Source organism: Pleurodeles waltl, chromosome 10, assembly GCF_031143425.1.
Source record: "Pleurodeles waltl isolate 20211129_DDA chromosome 10, aPleWal1.hap1.20221129, whole genome shotgun sequence".
NCBI lineage: Eukaryota > Metazoa > Chordata > Amphibia > Caudata > Salamandridae > Pleurodeles > Pleurodeles waltl.
In genome coordinates, this window is record NC_090449.1 from 374,600,344 (window position 1) to 374,616,688 (window position 16,345).

Sequence of the window (16,345 nt, forward strand, 5' to 3'; positions counted from 1 at the left end):
TGCTTGACCGTTTCCTTGTTGGAGCCGCAAGAAGGGCACAGCCAGTCTGCTGACCCTAGATCACATGCCCATTTACAAGGTAATTATAGAAGCAGGAGGGTCCTGCATCGAAATTGAAGAAAGAGCTTCCTAGCTACTACAGGCTCAATGTTGTCAAGGAACTGCTCTGCCTTAAATCCGTCAATCATAATAACGGTATTGGTTGGTGATCCATGAGAAGACTGTCCCTTCATTATTCTATTTTTATGCTGCCAGTAGTTGCTTTTGATGAGTAGTTTAGTAATTGCGGGGCATCCATCGGGGCAACTGCAGATCCTCATTCCCCATCACTCCAAGGGTCTCTCTTACGTACCTAATCCAAGGAATATTACCTAACCCTGGGATGCATAAAACTTCTCCAAGGCCCTGTCGATAGGAGCAGTACTCACGAGTGGCCCAGATCCTTCTTCAACAGAGGATCAGTCCCACATTAATCTCAACGGAGATGCATCTGAATCCCATATCTATCCTAAGGGAAAAGAGAGGGGTACTAATAGGAAGGCCTGTCAGCATTACACAACAGTAGGTTTTCAGCTGCCACCATGGCAGTCCATTCCATTCCATTTATTTAATTGTTATTAGCCTAACCAGCCTTAACAATAATCACACAATAGATATCAATCCATCAAACTCAATAAAAATCACATTGAATAAAACATCTCAGTAAAAAGGAAACTATGCTTGAATTTTTGATTTAACATGTACCAAAATGTGTCCAATTTACCATGCATTATCGTAAAACCTGATATGACCATAATTTACATAAAAACTTAACTTATTCTAGAAAAACATTATAAATCTAATATTTAAAATGTCTTATTCTGGGACTAATCGTTTGGGACCTTACAGTGCCTTCCAACCATTTAATAAAAGCCCGAGGCCTGACCCAGTTTTACACTACCCTGCACCGATTTCCCAAGCTAGATAGCTACGGGATAACATAGGCTGTTGTGCCTATGCCAACTGTGGGTGCATTGATAGACGTATTTTCCATGCTTCCAAGATATAAGTTGAGACCTTTGTCACAATGTATTTCTCATCTGAACGCATACATAGCGCTTCCGCCTCCTTGCACTTCCTAACTCCGTAAGATCTGAAAAGTGGACGAAGGTACAGTTTACGGAGTTTGAGCGTAAAGTGGCATAATAAGAGGAAGTGGGAAAGTGTTTCCGGACCACCATGGAGGCATGGACAGCGTTCTAATCTACCCGGAGGAGCGGATTGCCATCTGTTGACCACCGCTGTCACTGGTAGTATGCCCATACGGAATTTAAAGTAGAGAGCCCTTTTTTCCTCCGGGTAAATACTGTCTATGAATATTGCTGGTTTAAGCTCTTGGTTAAACAAAATAAACCGCTTGAATAAAGGGCTAAATGACTCGCACATAATCTCAGTCTTTCGCTCCCAATATGCCTTTTTTATAACAGCTAGACCAGGCCTTCCGATTTTTTCTGGATGGAGCCAAAAGTCATCCTGGCCGATAGCAGCCAGGATAGTTGAGATATGTTTGAACCAGGGCAGTTTCCGATGGTTTTGCAGCTTCATGATGTCGTAAGTACGTCTCTAAATGGTTTGAGAGCCTCTTTTGTCCAAATACGGATCCAGAATCTTACTGGAGCCAGAGCAATGTAGTCCTCAACCTTTCTCATCTGTAGATCAATTCTTATTGCATTCATTGGTGTGGCATTACCTAGACAAAGTAATCGGCGTAAGAATTTGTTCTCGGTTACTTGTATTGATGGAATCTTTCTGAATCCCCAGATCTCTGCGCTGTAAAGTGCTGCGGCTCTTGCTTTTGTTTTGTATGCAAGCAGTGCAGAGCTCACGGAGTGATTGCCTGTAGCTTTTGCAAATCTGAGTACTGCTCCAGCTTGTTGGGCCAAGGAAATTCTACTTTTGTAGATTTGTGGTTTCCATGTCTGTTTTTCATCTAGTCTGCAGCCCAGGTAATCATAGGTGGCCACTCGGGCCAAAGGCTTATTTTTTGCCCTAAAAGTCGATTGCAACGTCTGTTTTTGGTTGAGAATCATAAACTTTGTTTTCCCCTCATTGATTACCATGCTCCTTGAGGTACAAAAAGATTCGAAGCCCCTAAGTAGTCCATGCATTGCTATCTCTGTTCTTGCCAGTAATACGGCGTCATCAGCAAAGAGCAAGATAGGTATACTTTCATTGGCTAGTTTTGGCACATCCAGATTTAATTCCTTCAAAACTTGACTTACTTTATTTATATAACAATTAAATAAGGTTGGGGCCAAAACGCAGCCCTGTTTTACACCTCGCTCAATTGGAATTTCAGCCGTATAATCATTTCTCGTAGTATATCTGACCCTGGCAGTGTTTCCTGTATGCAATAGAATTAGCAGCCGTAAGATTTTCCCATGTATGCCCATGTCCGACAATAACTGCCATAATGTTTGGCGATTTATGCTGTCGAAGGCTGTTTGGAGATCCACAAAGACCAGGTATAATGGACAGTTTTTAAGGGTGGCGTATTTAGCGCAGATCATGTTTAGCTTAAAAAGTTGATCTGTTGTACTTTGGCCTCTCCTAAAACCAGCTTGGTGTGTTGATATTAAATCTCCATCCTCTAGCCATTGGTCTAGACGCGACTGAATCAATTTGGCAAAAATCTTTCCAACACTATCAAGCAGTGAGATAGGTCTATAATTGCTCACCATGTCCCGAGGCCCTTTTTTGTGAATTGGAACGATTATTGATTCCTTCCAAGAAGGAGGGATTACCTCGTAATGCCAAACACTGTTGAATAGACGGGCTAGAGCAGGTAACCATAGCGTTAGCTGGTTACGGTAAGCATCTGAAGGGATACCATCTGGGCCTGCAGCCTTATGCGGCTTTTGGAGGAGGATGACTTGTTTAATCTCTTTTTCACTAAATTCCGATATTAACTTCATTGCACGTGGAATGACATGGGCTACTTGCGTGGAATTTGTGCTGGAAAATTTGTTGGAGACTAGTACATTCTGGGTTTCGTTTACCAATCTAACAAGCCGATTTGAAGATGCTGCGTGAGTCTTTTGAAGAGGAAATACTTTACTTAATCTTTGATTTCTGCCTGCCAGCCCTTGAGTGAGGATGTTTGGGTTATTGGTCATCCCTGGTGCTGTCTTGGCCACTTCCTGATACAAGGCAGTAAAATGCTTTACCAAAAGTTGAGGGTTGATATTCAGTTCTAGGTTTTTCGGGGGACCTTCGCATCCCCACCTGACTATCTCCCAAAACTTTTTAGGGTTCCCTGCCGTTATTGCTTGCAGTAAAGTTTTCCAAAGTTTATGTGGAAATATCTTCCTTTTGTATCTTAATAATTTTTTGTACTGTTGCCTACATCCATAAAAATGTTGCTCATTGGAATCATTCAAGTGCCGGTTCTTCAATGCTTGTGATAAGGTCTTTTTTAGCTTTAAACACTCTTCATCGAACCAGCCCTCCATCATTTTAGGGTTGATTTGAGGATGCTTGATCTTTTCCTTTTTTGTTTGCAATAGCAAATTATTAAAGTTATGCAGGAGGGGTATAGCGTCATTAACTGATGGGTTTAGGAACGTGCTAAGTGATGACAGCCAGGTTTGACTGGGTACACTCATATAAGGTTCATCCTCATTTGACCTTAATATGTTTTTCCTGTTTGGTCTCATGGTTATTGTTAGGCTATTTCCGTTGAATGGAGACTCCGCCTTCCCTGGGCTCGTGTCCGGATGGACTATCTCCATTAGCAGTGGGTCGTGATCACTCTCGATTCTGTCCCTTATTTCCATATCGATGACATAATGCCAGGCTTCGATGTTTATTGCCATGTAGTCAATTATGCTTTGCCTTTTTCCAGTTCGAAAGGTAGATTTAAAGGTTTTATCTGACTTTGTTCTCCCATTTAATGTGCGGATTCCTCCTTCTATTAATGCTTCAAAGATTAATTCTCCTTTCTTGGAGTTATTACAACGTTGGATAAGAGGCGTTGGAATATTCCAAGCATAATCTTCCTCTGCTACTTGTTCATCCCAGAGGATAGAATGAGGTTTAGTGTTAAAGTCACCACATATCAATAAAAAGGTTTTACAAGGTTGGGGAGAGCAATTGTTTGTGTGACCTGGTGCTGGGTTCCTCCGATCCTTAGTTCTTTTATTTAGGATATGTTCTTTAAGGAGCCGCACCCCTGGCATAACTTGAGCCCGGCTGATAGGTGGGAAATACACATTTACTATTTCGAGTGACCATTCCTCGTATTTGACTGCGAGCGTCTGGATTCCCTTGCTTTGTACAGTGTGAGTTACTACGGAGTTCCTCAGTAATGAAGTTCTGATCCAAATACTCAGACCTCCCGAAGGTCTTCCTTTTTTTTGCTTAATAGCAGGTAAGTGGAAGGTGGAGAACCCATCTAGGTCAATAGCGTGAATAGACCAAGTTTCTTGGAAGCAGCTGATGTCTTGTTTTTTAATAAATTCGACCCAGTCTTTATCTTCCATTTTGTTTTTTAAACCTGCTATATTCCAGCTTAGAATTTTTAATATGGGACTGGTTTTATTTTTTATGTTCAAGCTGTCCATTTTTTGCTACGAGCTTCTAAATGATTGCTCTTTGCAATTCTGTAACTGTGGGGGATTGCCCCTACTGTTTCTAGGGGAATTAGCCAACAGGCAGAACCTCATATTACTCAAGTTTATTCGTTCAGGGAGTTGTTGTTTGGAGCTGATTGCTCCCTGAAGTATCGAACCAAAGTTGCCTTTTGCCTCTTGCCTACCCATCATGTTTCGGTTTGAAGCTTTTTCAAGAAGTATTGTTGGATATGGTTCTTTTTGCGGAGTAGCAATGGATATTCCCCAGGTCTTCATCGTGTTTGAACATTTTAAGATCTGTTCTGCTATCCAAGGTGAGGCCCAGACTGTTTCTGTTAATTCCCCGTTCTCTAATTCTTTTTTTGGTATGAATCTTACTGAAAGGAGATCTTTAGTTGTTACATTCTGTAAGGCTGGCAGGGAGTTGACAAGAAATAAGATGTTAGACCTGTTCAGGATGTCGTGACTTCCTCTTGAGGAGTACTCAGGCATGAACATGATCGTGGCTTCAGGCTTTTTAGTTGTTTCAGACCGGATCTCAGTGTGCCCGCCACCTTCCTGCGACAGTCTTCCTTGGAGTTGGGTGTTCTCATTTTGTCTGTCTTGAGTGGTAGCTGCCCGACTAATAAATGTTCGATTTACCTGGCCTTTTTCCCTCCCCAGTTGCAATTCTTTGTTCCTTTGTTCTTCGTAGGGTTGCCTTTTTGGAGGCCAATTATCCCTTTTTCCTTTGATTTCATTGGTTTCCAGGTCCAGTGCTGGGCGCGATGGTGCAGGCGAATCAGTGATCCACCCAGGCTGGTTGCTGAGATTATAATTTCCAGGGCTGACCTGAGAGCAATATTTTGCCTTTGTCCGGGGTGCGGGAACTGGGGCTGTTGTGTTGTCCACGCACATGGTTGTTCTTATACTTTGTTCGCTTCGTATATACTCTGGGGTCTCTGCCCTTCTACTTTCGCCTTTGCTGTTGTCTTGTTCTGCCCCCTCACTAATGGAGTTCGGAGGCTGCTGGCATTTTCCGTAGTGGTCTTCTACTGTATTTAAGTGATGTACCTGAACTAAATGTTCAGTTTTTGTAGCTGGGAAGTGCTTATCGATACCCATGCTAGATTTGGATGTTCCTGGGCTCCATTTGGGTTGTTCGTTGGCTGGAGGATCATTTACCTCGTTTGCCTCATTTATCCCATGATTTGTTCCAGGAACTTTTCCAGACCACCTTTCTTTGTCTAAGTCATGCCCAGATGCTTGGTATCCCCTGGGGCCAATGGGTATACGGTTTATATGGGAATGGTGAGTGCAACTTTTGTCGCACAATAATCCAGGATTTTTATTTATAAAGTTAAAAACTTTATCAGTAGGTTTCTCAAAACTCTCCGACTTAATGCTTTTATCTCTATGCTGTTGTTGGGCGATCTCATCACCTGTGTTCCTGATTTCTCCTATTAGGCCTATCTGTTGTAACATGTTTAAAGCCTTTCCTGCTGGTGCTTTTTTTTTTCCTCTAGCTTTCTTCCATGTGTTTTTCCATCTGCCTGTTAGTTGAGGCCTTTTACCCGGTGGCCTTTTTTCTACTGAGTTTGGGACTTTGATTCCAAATTCAGGACTTCCGTTGGTTCTCTCCATCTTAGGTGTCTGATTTTTTGCATCTGGATAGTTCTCTCGTCCTGGGCCAGAGTGCCTTTCTCTATTTTCTCTGTCTGTTGGCCTTTCAATTAAACTAGATTCTGTTTTTCCTAGCTCGTAATTGCACCCCTGTGTGCTTTTAAGGCTATATTTGCAGTCTTCGATTATGTCTTTGATTACTTTTGGGACTTCCAATAATTTTTCCAGCAGTGGTCCACAGACTTGTCCGTCCAACTTGTCCATTTTATCGGCCACTGCTTGATGCAACAGGTTTTCCCTAATTACGCCCTCTACTAGGGCCATCCTGTAATCTATAGACTGTATTGAGGATGTAAGTTGTTTGGTCAGCTCGAGTTGATCATCAAATTTTTGAGACTGGGCCATAATCGTTGTTGCAATTGAGCCCAGTGTTGTACATATAACTTTCATGATGCTAAGAATTGGTTGGTCTAATGAGAGGTCATCTCTATTTCCACTTTGCTCGTTGATTATCTGACCTTCTGGATTCTTACCTTCCTTTCCTCTGTGGCCTTTTATTATACTACCTTCCAGGAAGTTTAGATCTTCTGATGTTATGCTGTTTAGTTGAGGGTCTATGTTGCCAATAACGGAGTTGTCGAGCGAGGACAGCTCCAGACTGAAGGAACTACTGTTGAGTCTGCCCAGCGTTAAATTAGTTTTAACAATTTGACTTCCGCAGTGAAGCTGTGGCACTGAGGTTTTATGGGTCTGTTTAGATGGTGAGTAATCTGTTTCCGGACCCATTATGTTTTGGAGTGCTATGAATTCTGCTTGGGCACATTGTGGAGAGAATGTTAGTGAGAAATTCCCGGAGTTTAATAGTCCCCTTTGGGGGTCAGGATAAAGTAATTTGTTGCTTTTTCTTTGCTCTCCCGAAAAGTTGCTCCACTTTGGGGAGTTTTTTAACTCCACTTCACCATCCCCAAGGGGATTACTCATTGGGCAGAATAATTGCGATAAACCAACCGGTTGCTGTTGCTGCTGAAGTAGGCGAGTGTCCTGGAGCCTGATCACTGGTAGCTCCAGTTCGCCCCCCCCACGTTGTAGCCACCCACTTCCCCCGGTGGCTGTAATCGGAGGCCACTGGCTTTAGGACTTTGCATTTGCGGCTGTTCAGAGTTTAAGTTCACTTGGTTGTAATAGTTAGTAATAGTGTTTATTTCCTTACTCCCGTGGTTCTACCCGAGCCCGGGTGCGTCGGTGTATACTTATGTCTCCTGCACAGAGGACTTACAAGGCCCCCCACAGTTTCGCCTACAGTTTCTCCTGCATTCAGTAGGGCACCCCCTATGTCATCGGAGTCAGTATGGGCTGGCAAACAAGGCACTGTCACCACTTCTAATGTCCCACCTGACACTTCTCCTGGCTCGGAATCGCTTTTGTTGGCGGGAGACCTGAATTGGACACCCTCTGCTGTGTCCTCACCTAGGTTTGCGAATCCCCCCTGGGATTGCTGGATGGTTCTGGGGTCCTGGTCCTGGTCCTGATCCTGATCCTGGTCCTGGTCTAACCCTAGACCTTGTAAACTTTTGAGCTCCTGCTCTGATCTTTGGAATTCCGCTAGGTGAATGAGCGTCTTATTGTCACATCCCTATGGCCCCATAACTCCGCCAGTGATATGGGGCAGAATTGAAAGCCTTGATGCTCAAGTTTAAGCCTGCTCCATTCAATAGTGGATCTGTCAAACTAACTGCTCTGCTAAAGTAATTCCCAAGTAATCAAAGGTATGCACAATCTCCAGAGGGTTCTCCTTTAGCATCAGACTGGGTCTTGTAGAATGGCAAAGATTTAATTCCGTATATCTTGTTTTCCCCACATTAATTTCCAGACCCCTCTGTCTGCAGAAACTATGCAACATTTTTCTGCAACTCCATGAGTGACTTGGAGAGCAGAAGAATGTCATTTGCAGAAATGGCTACCAAATCATTGACATGTCGAGTAAAAAGTGTAGGGGTGAGGATGCTCCCCTGTCTAACACCTCTAGTCACTGGAAATTGGTCAAACAGTTCTCCCAGTTGGCCACATCTAACCCGGACATAATTATGTTCATGGAGCCTAACAATAATGTCCAGCAGATAGATAGGAATTCCTATGTCAGCTAGTACCAGCCAAAGCATTGTTCTGGGGGGCAGTTCAAACACAGTCCATAGGTCTACAAATATTACATAAAGTCAGCAGCCCCCCCGGAACCACTGTTTTTCAAAATACCTGAAGGAGTCAAAATACTTGATCTATTTTACTGGTGTGATGCTGGAAACAAGCTTGCAGGGGAGTTAATATCTCATTTTCTGTCAACCACTGCTGCAGCCTATCCAAGATAATTCGACTGAACAACTTTTGATAGCTGTCTGTAAGGCTAATGGGCCTGTAGTTTGTCAGGAGATATTGAGAACCCTCAGCGTTATATCTTGCTGCTTAACTGAGGCCATGAGTGCAGTCATGGCGCTTCTATACCCTTTATTATAACAGGTTGGGGGCTTTGCCTATCTACAACCTGCTTTGTCACCTCATAAAAGTACTTCTTAAATCCCAAATACATTTGCTTATGTATGTTAACACTCCTTTCTAGGGTTTCCCTTCTGTCCAGAGCTAGATCCAGGAGGAGCAATCCCCCAATACCTTCAGCTATTCATTTATAAATAGTCCCAACTAGTTCTCGGGATTGAGACATGATACTCCACTTAACTCTACGCTAATTGTTGGCTAATCTCAATCCTCTATCAAAAGGCTTGACGAAGCTGGCTTGAGTACTGTGGGTGGGATCTCTATAACAAGGACATTATGGTTGCTGTCTTGTCTTGGTGTTAAGGCATGTCTCTTATGTGCGGCCACATCCTTACGTCCACCTGTATATAGTTAATAGAACTGGTAGGTTTAATGAGGGTAGAAGTGTGATTGCCTTCCCTGTCGGAATTAGTTCTGCTATTACAGGATCCCATGCCCTGATTTAGTGTTGATGCATTTAATTGTAGTGCCAGAGGAGACCATTTCTTAATGGGAGGGATTACTAGTTCTGGTATTGACCACACTTTCTCTTCTTCATAAGTGAGGGCTTCTCTGTTAGCGTCTAGCAGTTTGAATTGACAGTTAACGTCCCAACACATAAATGTTATTTCCCCAATGGTCAGACCTACCAAGTGCGAATTTATTAACTTCATGACTGGGAATTCAGCTTTGTTCCCCACTTGTCTTACATACACATTGTAGATATTAAAAACTACTTTCTGTGCAAACATCAAACTGACACACAGAATAATGGGGGAACCTAGCCTGATTTCCTTTACCACACAAGTGAGCATGGTATTGACCGATACCATTAGACACCTCCTAGGCTCTCCCCTTTCCTGAGGATTAGGCTTCCTGACTGAAATTAACAAAGCCTGCTCGATGCATGTGCTTCACTGACCAGGTCTCTTGGAGAAGGCAAAGATCATGCATTTCTATAAAGTGGTACTAATATGGGAAATTAAGTTTGGAAACTAGCAAATATACATTCCAGCAGACTATCTTAGTGTGTGGGATTAGTGATTTAACAACAGAGTCACCATCATTTCCAGCCCTCAGATGCTGGTAGTCCTATTTGAGCTGTTTCAGGGATACCACCATATTCTAACATAGCTCGGGCCCCAATTTTTTTCAATGGACTTGGCTCCACACCCAACATCAGTGACAGCAATGTGCAGCTGCCCCTCAACACCCTGATGGGTGGTGATTCCCACATACCTCTCCATTGTACTAACAGTAAAAGGGACACCCTGAGTATCACAAGTATCATAAATTATTTAATCTACACCTACTAGACCATCAAACCAGTTGGAAATGTGGACTCTACATACATCATGGTCACTTGGTAGGCCATTAGGAAAAGAATCAGATAAAGATGGTGGGCATATACTTTGCTTCTGTAGGGTAGAACCATGTCGAGAATAATAGTTTGTTTTGTAAAAGTAGCCTAACAGCAGCATAATGATACTTGACTGCCTATTTACTGAAAGGGCCAAAAAGCAGGATCTGCATTGATAATGACTCAATCTCCTGGGTGATTCTTTTCCCCAGACCAATCCACCCCACCCTTTGAGTCAAAAGGATGTTATTTGCCAAAGAAAAAGGGAAGTCCCTGTATTGTATGAGCCAATTCCGAGTTTAATTAGTGAGTTATTTGTGCGATTCCTTCTGGCCTTCACAGAATTGAGGGAGTCCAGCTAATATTGCAACATAAGGGCAAGATACAGGTGGCAGATTGAGTCAATCTGGATTTCCCTAAATCGGAGGCCTAACAGGTATTTTGCCTCACTTGAAGACTCACAATAGTGTATTGGGATGGGCAAAGAGACATGCAGTCCTGACTCTGTGTAGTAAGTGGGGTTAGTGTGTCTAAATGAAGGCTGTCCAACACAGAGCTGGTGTGTGCCACAGGCCCTATGGTGGGCAGGGCAATGTATTGTCCAGATGCCTCGGCCGGTCCAAGTTCAGGAGTTATCCTTGAAACTAAGGGAATAACATCTGTATTTGTTTAATATAATTTAGACCTTGTTTGATAGCTGCCAAGCGAATTAAGGCTTGGAAATGTTCAGGAAATATATAGTCAGTGATTTAGGCAATACAGTCCTCCAATAACTGTGCAACCCTTGGTGATTTAGATAAAGACTCCCCTTCAGTGGCCTTCAAAGGAGATTGCCTTGAGCCAGGATGGGGGGCATGGGGGAAGAGTTAGTTTGAGTACCTGCGTCCACATGTTTACTGCATACCAACAACCTGGACCTCTTTGCAGGTGCAGCTGACTGTGAGCACACCCCTGGGGAAAGCTAGTTAAGGGGGAATGAAGAGGCTTGAATTTGTCCTCCAGTCATTTTGTGAGGCGTAACAATTGATGCGGGTGCTGCATGTATATCAGGTGTTTTGTCATGCCTCATGCCAGAACCCAGGGACAATTGCCTCCCTGCTAGTTCGATTTCTGTGGCCATGACCCTCATTGCCCTCTGCAGCATCATGTCTATCAAGGTGACTTTGGGAGGAGGGGTCAGAATGGAGGACCCTCCTGTGGCTTTTCTCTTGATAATTACTGCATGCTAAAACAATAAAAATGCACACCTACACTTTAGTCTGATAAACCAGTACCTTCAAGGACAAGGGCCAGGAGGGATAGTCCAGCACAGCCTTCCACAGTCTCTGCCAGGCCTCCGTCGGACTTGGATGGGTAATGAAAGTAAAGCCCTTCTCACTGAGTGATTGGATCCTGGGGAAGGAAGTCACACACTAAAGAGGAGCAGCTGGAATGCAGAATGCAGCAAAGGGAGCAGAATGACTAAGGAGGAGATAAACACCCCAAAAGGCCATGTTAGGGGGGCTAGCCCAGCCTTGTCTGGCCATGGACGGGTGCAGTCAGGCCAGCCCTTGGCCCGGGCTTCACTGTGGTGCCGCACAGGCATGCTCTGTATGCATCCCATACTGCGGGAAGGCTATGGCATGCTTTGTGCATGATGACTGTGGGTGGCCCAGCCCGCTTCACAGGATGATGCTGCACCTCTGAGTGCTCAGGATTATGTCTAATGTAGTCCCACCTCCAGGGGGACAAGATATGAATGTGGGTGTCTGGTACTCTTCCTTACTGCAAGCAATGTTTCGTGCTGCTGGAAAGCTGGGGCATGCTTTGTGCGCAATGGCTATGGGTGGCCCCACCTCCTTCAGAGGCTGAATTCATGGCTCTGGGCACTCCGAATTATGGTTGATACAGTCCCACCTCCAAGGGGACAAAAGAAGATTGCGGGGATCCGGTTCCCCTCCTTGCTGCAGGCAATGTACCGCCGGCTGCACATGTGGTTCCATTTCAACAACAGTTTATGGTCAGACCTCTGTTGTGTCAAGGCATGACTAACTGCGTTTTCCCTGGACCTTACAATTTTAGGTATGGGCAGCGTGTACTGTCTGCAGTTGTTATCACAAAGGAAAAGCTGTTATTATGAGTACACAAGTTACTTTGCTTTGTTATAACAGTGGCCACTGCTTCATACAACTTTACAAAGAAAGTAAAGAATACTCTAATTGTTATATTTTGCTCAGATGTTGAGTAAGGAACCTCAAAAATAAGTAGAATATCATTAATCAAACTGGAAAAACTGATTCATAATCTCTGAATCCCATTTTATTGCATTCTAATGTTATAAACTGGGCTATTGGTTGACTAAGGTGTGAGCAACGGTCAAGCAACTGACACAATCCCTTGCAGGGTGAACTACAAAAAGTCACTAAATTAACCTGTGCTTAGCCCTGGATAGCCTGGCACAAACAGAAGTCAGGTTTAACTTAGAGGCAATGTGTAAAGTATTTATGCAGCACAGAAACAATAATAAAGTGAAAACACAACACCATAAAAAAAAGAAAATCTAGGCAAATAGTGCATTTTAATAAATTGACACCAAAATGTCAAAAATCCAATCAGTATAACTGGAGTTATGAATTTTTAAAGTTTTTGGTAAGAACTAGTGCCTAGAAGATGAAACTGCCAACTGCAGACATCTGTGTTTCATGAGACTGGGTCAAAGTAAAAAAATATTGCTGACTGCAGTAGAGCTTAGTTCTAGTACAAGAACTGGATTGTTCCCGGTCAGCGCTTCCCTTCGGTCTTAGAAAAATGTCTGAGGAAAAAGTTCTGAGAAGGCACAGTTCAGCAGGCCAAGTGTTCAGGAAGTATCCAGGAGGGACTGTTGTCATCGAATGGCCTTAGGGCAAGGCAACAGTGAAGATTTCTTCTTCAGACTTAGTCACCAAAATTAAAGTAAAAAACTCCAGCAGAACGAGGCAATGCTGTGTAGCTGAAAACAGTTCCATGAGGTTGGATGCCCCTTTGACTAAGGCCCACTGAAAAGGATTTGCTACTCTGAAGAAGAACAGAGCAGGAGAAGCCACAACATCAAATCAACCAGCGATGCACTTTTGGCAGGTTGGGGACCAGATTTGTCTCCGTCTCCTCCTTGTTCTCAGAGAAGTTTTAGCCAATCATTTTTTAAACTCTATTTCTTTTTCATTTTGGGTATCTGGGCACCTTAAGCACCACTCTCACGGGTCCAGGTATGGAGTGGCACCACTTGGTGGGTCAGAACTCACTCTGGAAAGGTCCAGGTATGGGCTCAAGATTTAGGAAGCCTTTTGTGTCCCTGTGGGTCTGAACAGAAGGACAGCAAAATAGCCCTGGTCAGTCTCTCTGGAGGTCCTGGGACAGTTGAAGATTCAATTCTTCTTTCAAAACAGAAGATGGCAGAGCAGCAGGACAAAAGTGCAGCAATCCTGGAGTGCAGCAGTCCTCCACAGCAGTAGTCTAGAAGAGTGGTAGTCTCTCCAGCAGTACAGCAGTCCATCCCGGTAGATTATTCACAGGTCCAGAAGTGTACGGATGAATTGGTGTCTAAAGTTCCCTTTTTATACTGTGGTGCCCTGGATCTGGAAGGTGGGGCTCCATACTACCTTCCCCCAATCCTGCCAGCAGATGGCCCATTGAGGCACACCTAATCTCTCTATTCTGTGGCTCTGGGAGGAATTCACAAAGTCTAAAGGTCTGTTACACCCAGTCATGTGACCCAAGACAGGCTGTAGGCACAAAAAGACTAAGGTCAGAAAAATGCCAACTTTGTAAAAAGGATATTTTCAAAATTGTAATGAAAATTCCAACTTTACCAATAAAGTGGGGTTTTCATTTATGACGTCATAGACATCAAACATGATGTAGCTATTTGCTCCCAATTGGTGATTACAGCTTATTAAATGCAATAAGGAATTTCCAGTATTGTACTGTGGGTGGTGGAGGACTCACAGTAGTAAAAAACAAATGTAGGAGTTGTTCAGTACGCGGACATGTAAAACTTAAAAGTGCATGCCTAACCTTTTAACTCTACAGCACAGTGCCCTATGGGCTACCAAGTACCTACCTTTGGGGTGGCATATATAATAAAAAGGGGCTTTACGGCTTTACAAGGGGTTTTATTCCAGGTCGACATGGCAGCTCAAAACTGCAATAGGGCTGCAGTATCAGGCCTGGGGCATGTTTTAAGGTGCTCCTGAAGTAGGATTCACAATAAGTGCTGCAGGCCCACTAGTAGCATCTAAGTTACACACCCCAGGTATATGATACACCATTCTACAAGGGACTTATAATTAAATTAAGTATGCCAATTGGGAATAAACCAACTTAACCATATTTAGGGGAGAGATCTCAAGCACTTTAGCATTGGTAACAGTGGCAAAGTGCACTGAGTTGTAAGGTCAACAAACACAAATTCAGCAAAAAATGGAGGGTGAAGGCAAAACATTTGGGGGTGACCCTGCAGAAAGGGCCATGTTCAACAGTCAGCAATTGCATAACCGTATGTCCGCCTTAATAAATGGTAAGGAATTCATAAATAGTTCTTGGATTTGTTATGGATTTGGGGTTATATTTATACTTTTTGACGCTCCAATATACATCACTGGTAGCTCTATATTCACAACCTTCAAATCCTTAATTAATATCCAGAATGGTGTATTGTGAAGGCATAAACTAACTTGTTAGTGGAGTTTACCTTTCTAAAAGTAATCTTAGCTGGAATTTCCTCTTGACAGGCCTTTACAGAACTCAATCCATTATTATTCAACAGGTCAAATCTGCAGAGACAGACATTTGTACACAGGACTTTAACACACACAGAGGCTGGTATTCCTCATATGTAATCTCTTCACAACTTCCTGAGACAGCGGAAGGCCATTCTATATGGGTAAATGAGAGCCATCTTTCTAATTTCAACTGCTCAAAAATACATAGCCAATTGTATATAAATAAATTACTGGGACAGACCCCATGTCCCCTCAGAGATCCTGGACCTGTTTTCAGTGGCATATTATGAGGGATTTTTTTTTTTTAACATCCTCATGGACATGATTCTTTGCAATGACCTTTTTAGCCACAAATGATTTAGTAGTTTAGTTGATGAACTGCTTTTATTTCAATGGTTGTTATGGATTTTATTAACCCAAACAATAAAGTATTTAAGTAAGTTAGTAATGGAGGAAATAGGTTAATTATTGTTTATTGACTTGTGGAAATGTATCTTCCCTTTTCATTTTCACCCTGAGATGTATCTAGTTTTCCCACAGATATGTGTGTTTTATGAAATGTGACAGATGAAATGTATTTTTTTTATCTCATACCATGTGATGCACTGAACACAATCAATCAACCATGTGATATATGTATAGTGTGGTTTGTCACCCAAGTGGGTATCCAGACGCTTGCTGTAGTTGTTTATTTGATAAGCCAGATTTTATGTCCCTTTCTGAAGTGTGGTAGGGAGGTGGAGGGGGAAGGTGTTCCAGGCTTTGGCAGCAAGGTGGGAGAAGGACTGTCCTCCGGTGCGGCAGCAGCATATGCGTGGTATCTTTGCAAGGGCGCTGTGTGCCGAGTGGAGGTTCCTGATCAGTTGGTTGGAGGTGAAGGCGGTGGTTCAGGTAGGCGGGTCCTTGGTAATGTAGGGCTATTCAATATCTTAACACTTACCTTTTTAAAGAATTTGCAATCAAACATATGGCCCTCAAGAAAATATGCATGAATCAGTGCCAGAAGAGAAACTTGAAATATGATATTCCCCCTGCATTTGTGAGTGGGCAACAGAAGCTGTATACCTCAAAGGTGAAAGACAGAAGGAAACCTATCTCACTGAGACCACCGTACTGTAGCACTTGGCACCTTATTTTAAGAGTGATATGTTGAAATGCACATAACTTGTTTGAAGGAACATTCATTTGAATGAAAATCTTCAGGCCCAAAAATTAGTTTAGTACATGTTGATCGGTATCAAGAGTAGGGTTAGGGCTAGACCTCACGTCTATAACATTGAGCCTAACTAAATCAGTAGGAACTTCTGAGACAAAGATATGTAAATATTTGCTTTAGGTCTTTTGCTTTAAACTGTGAGGATGGTTCAAGAAGTTTGAACTACCCTAAAAAGTTTGAAAAAACATCAGGCATGCTTGTTAGAACCAAAAGTTCATCCATGTAAAGCTTGACCCTGCATCTTTACTCTCATAAAAAGAATATCAGAGAAGTTTCTTTAGCATAACTACCA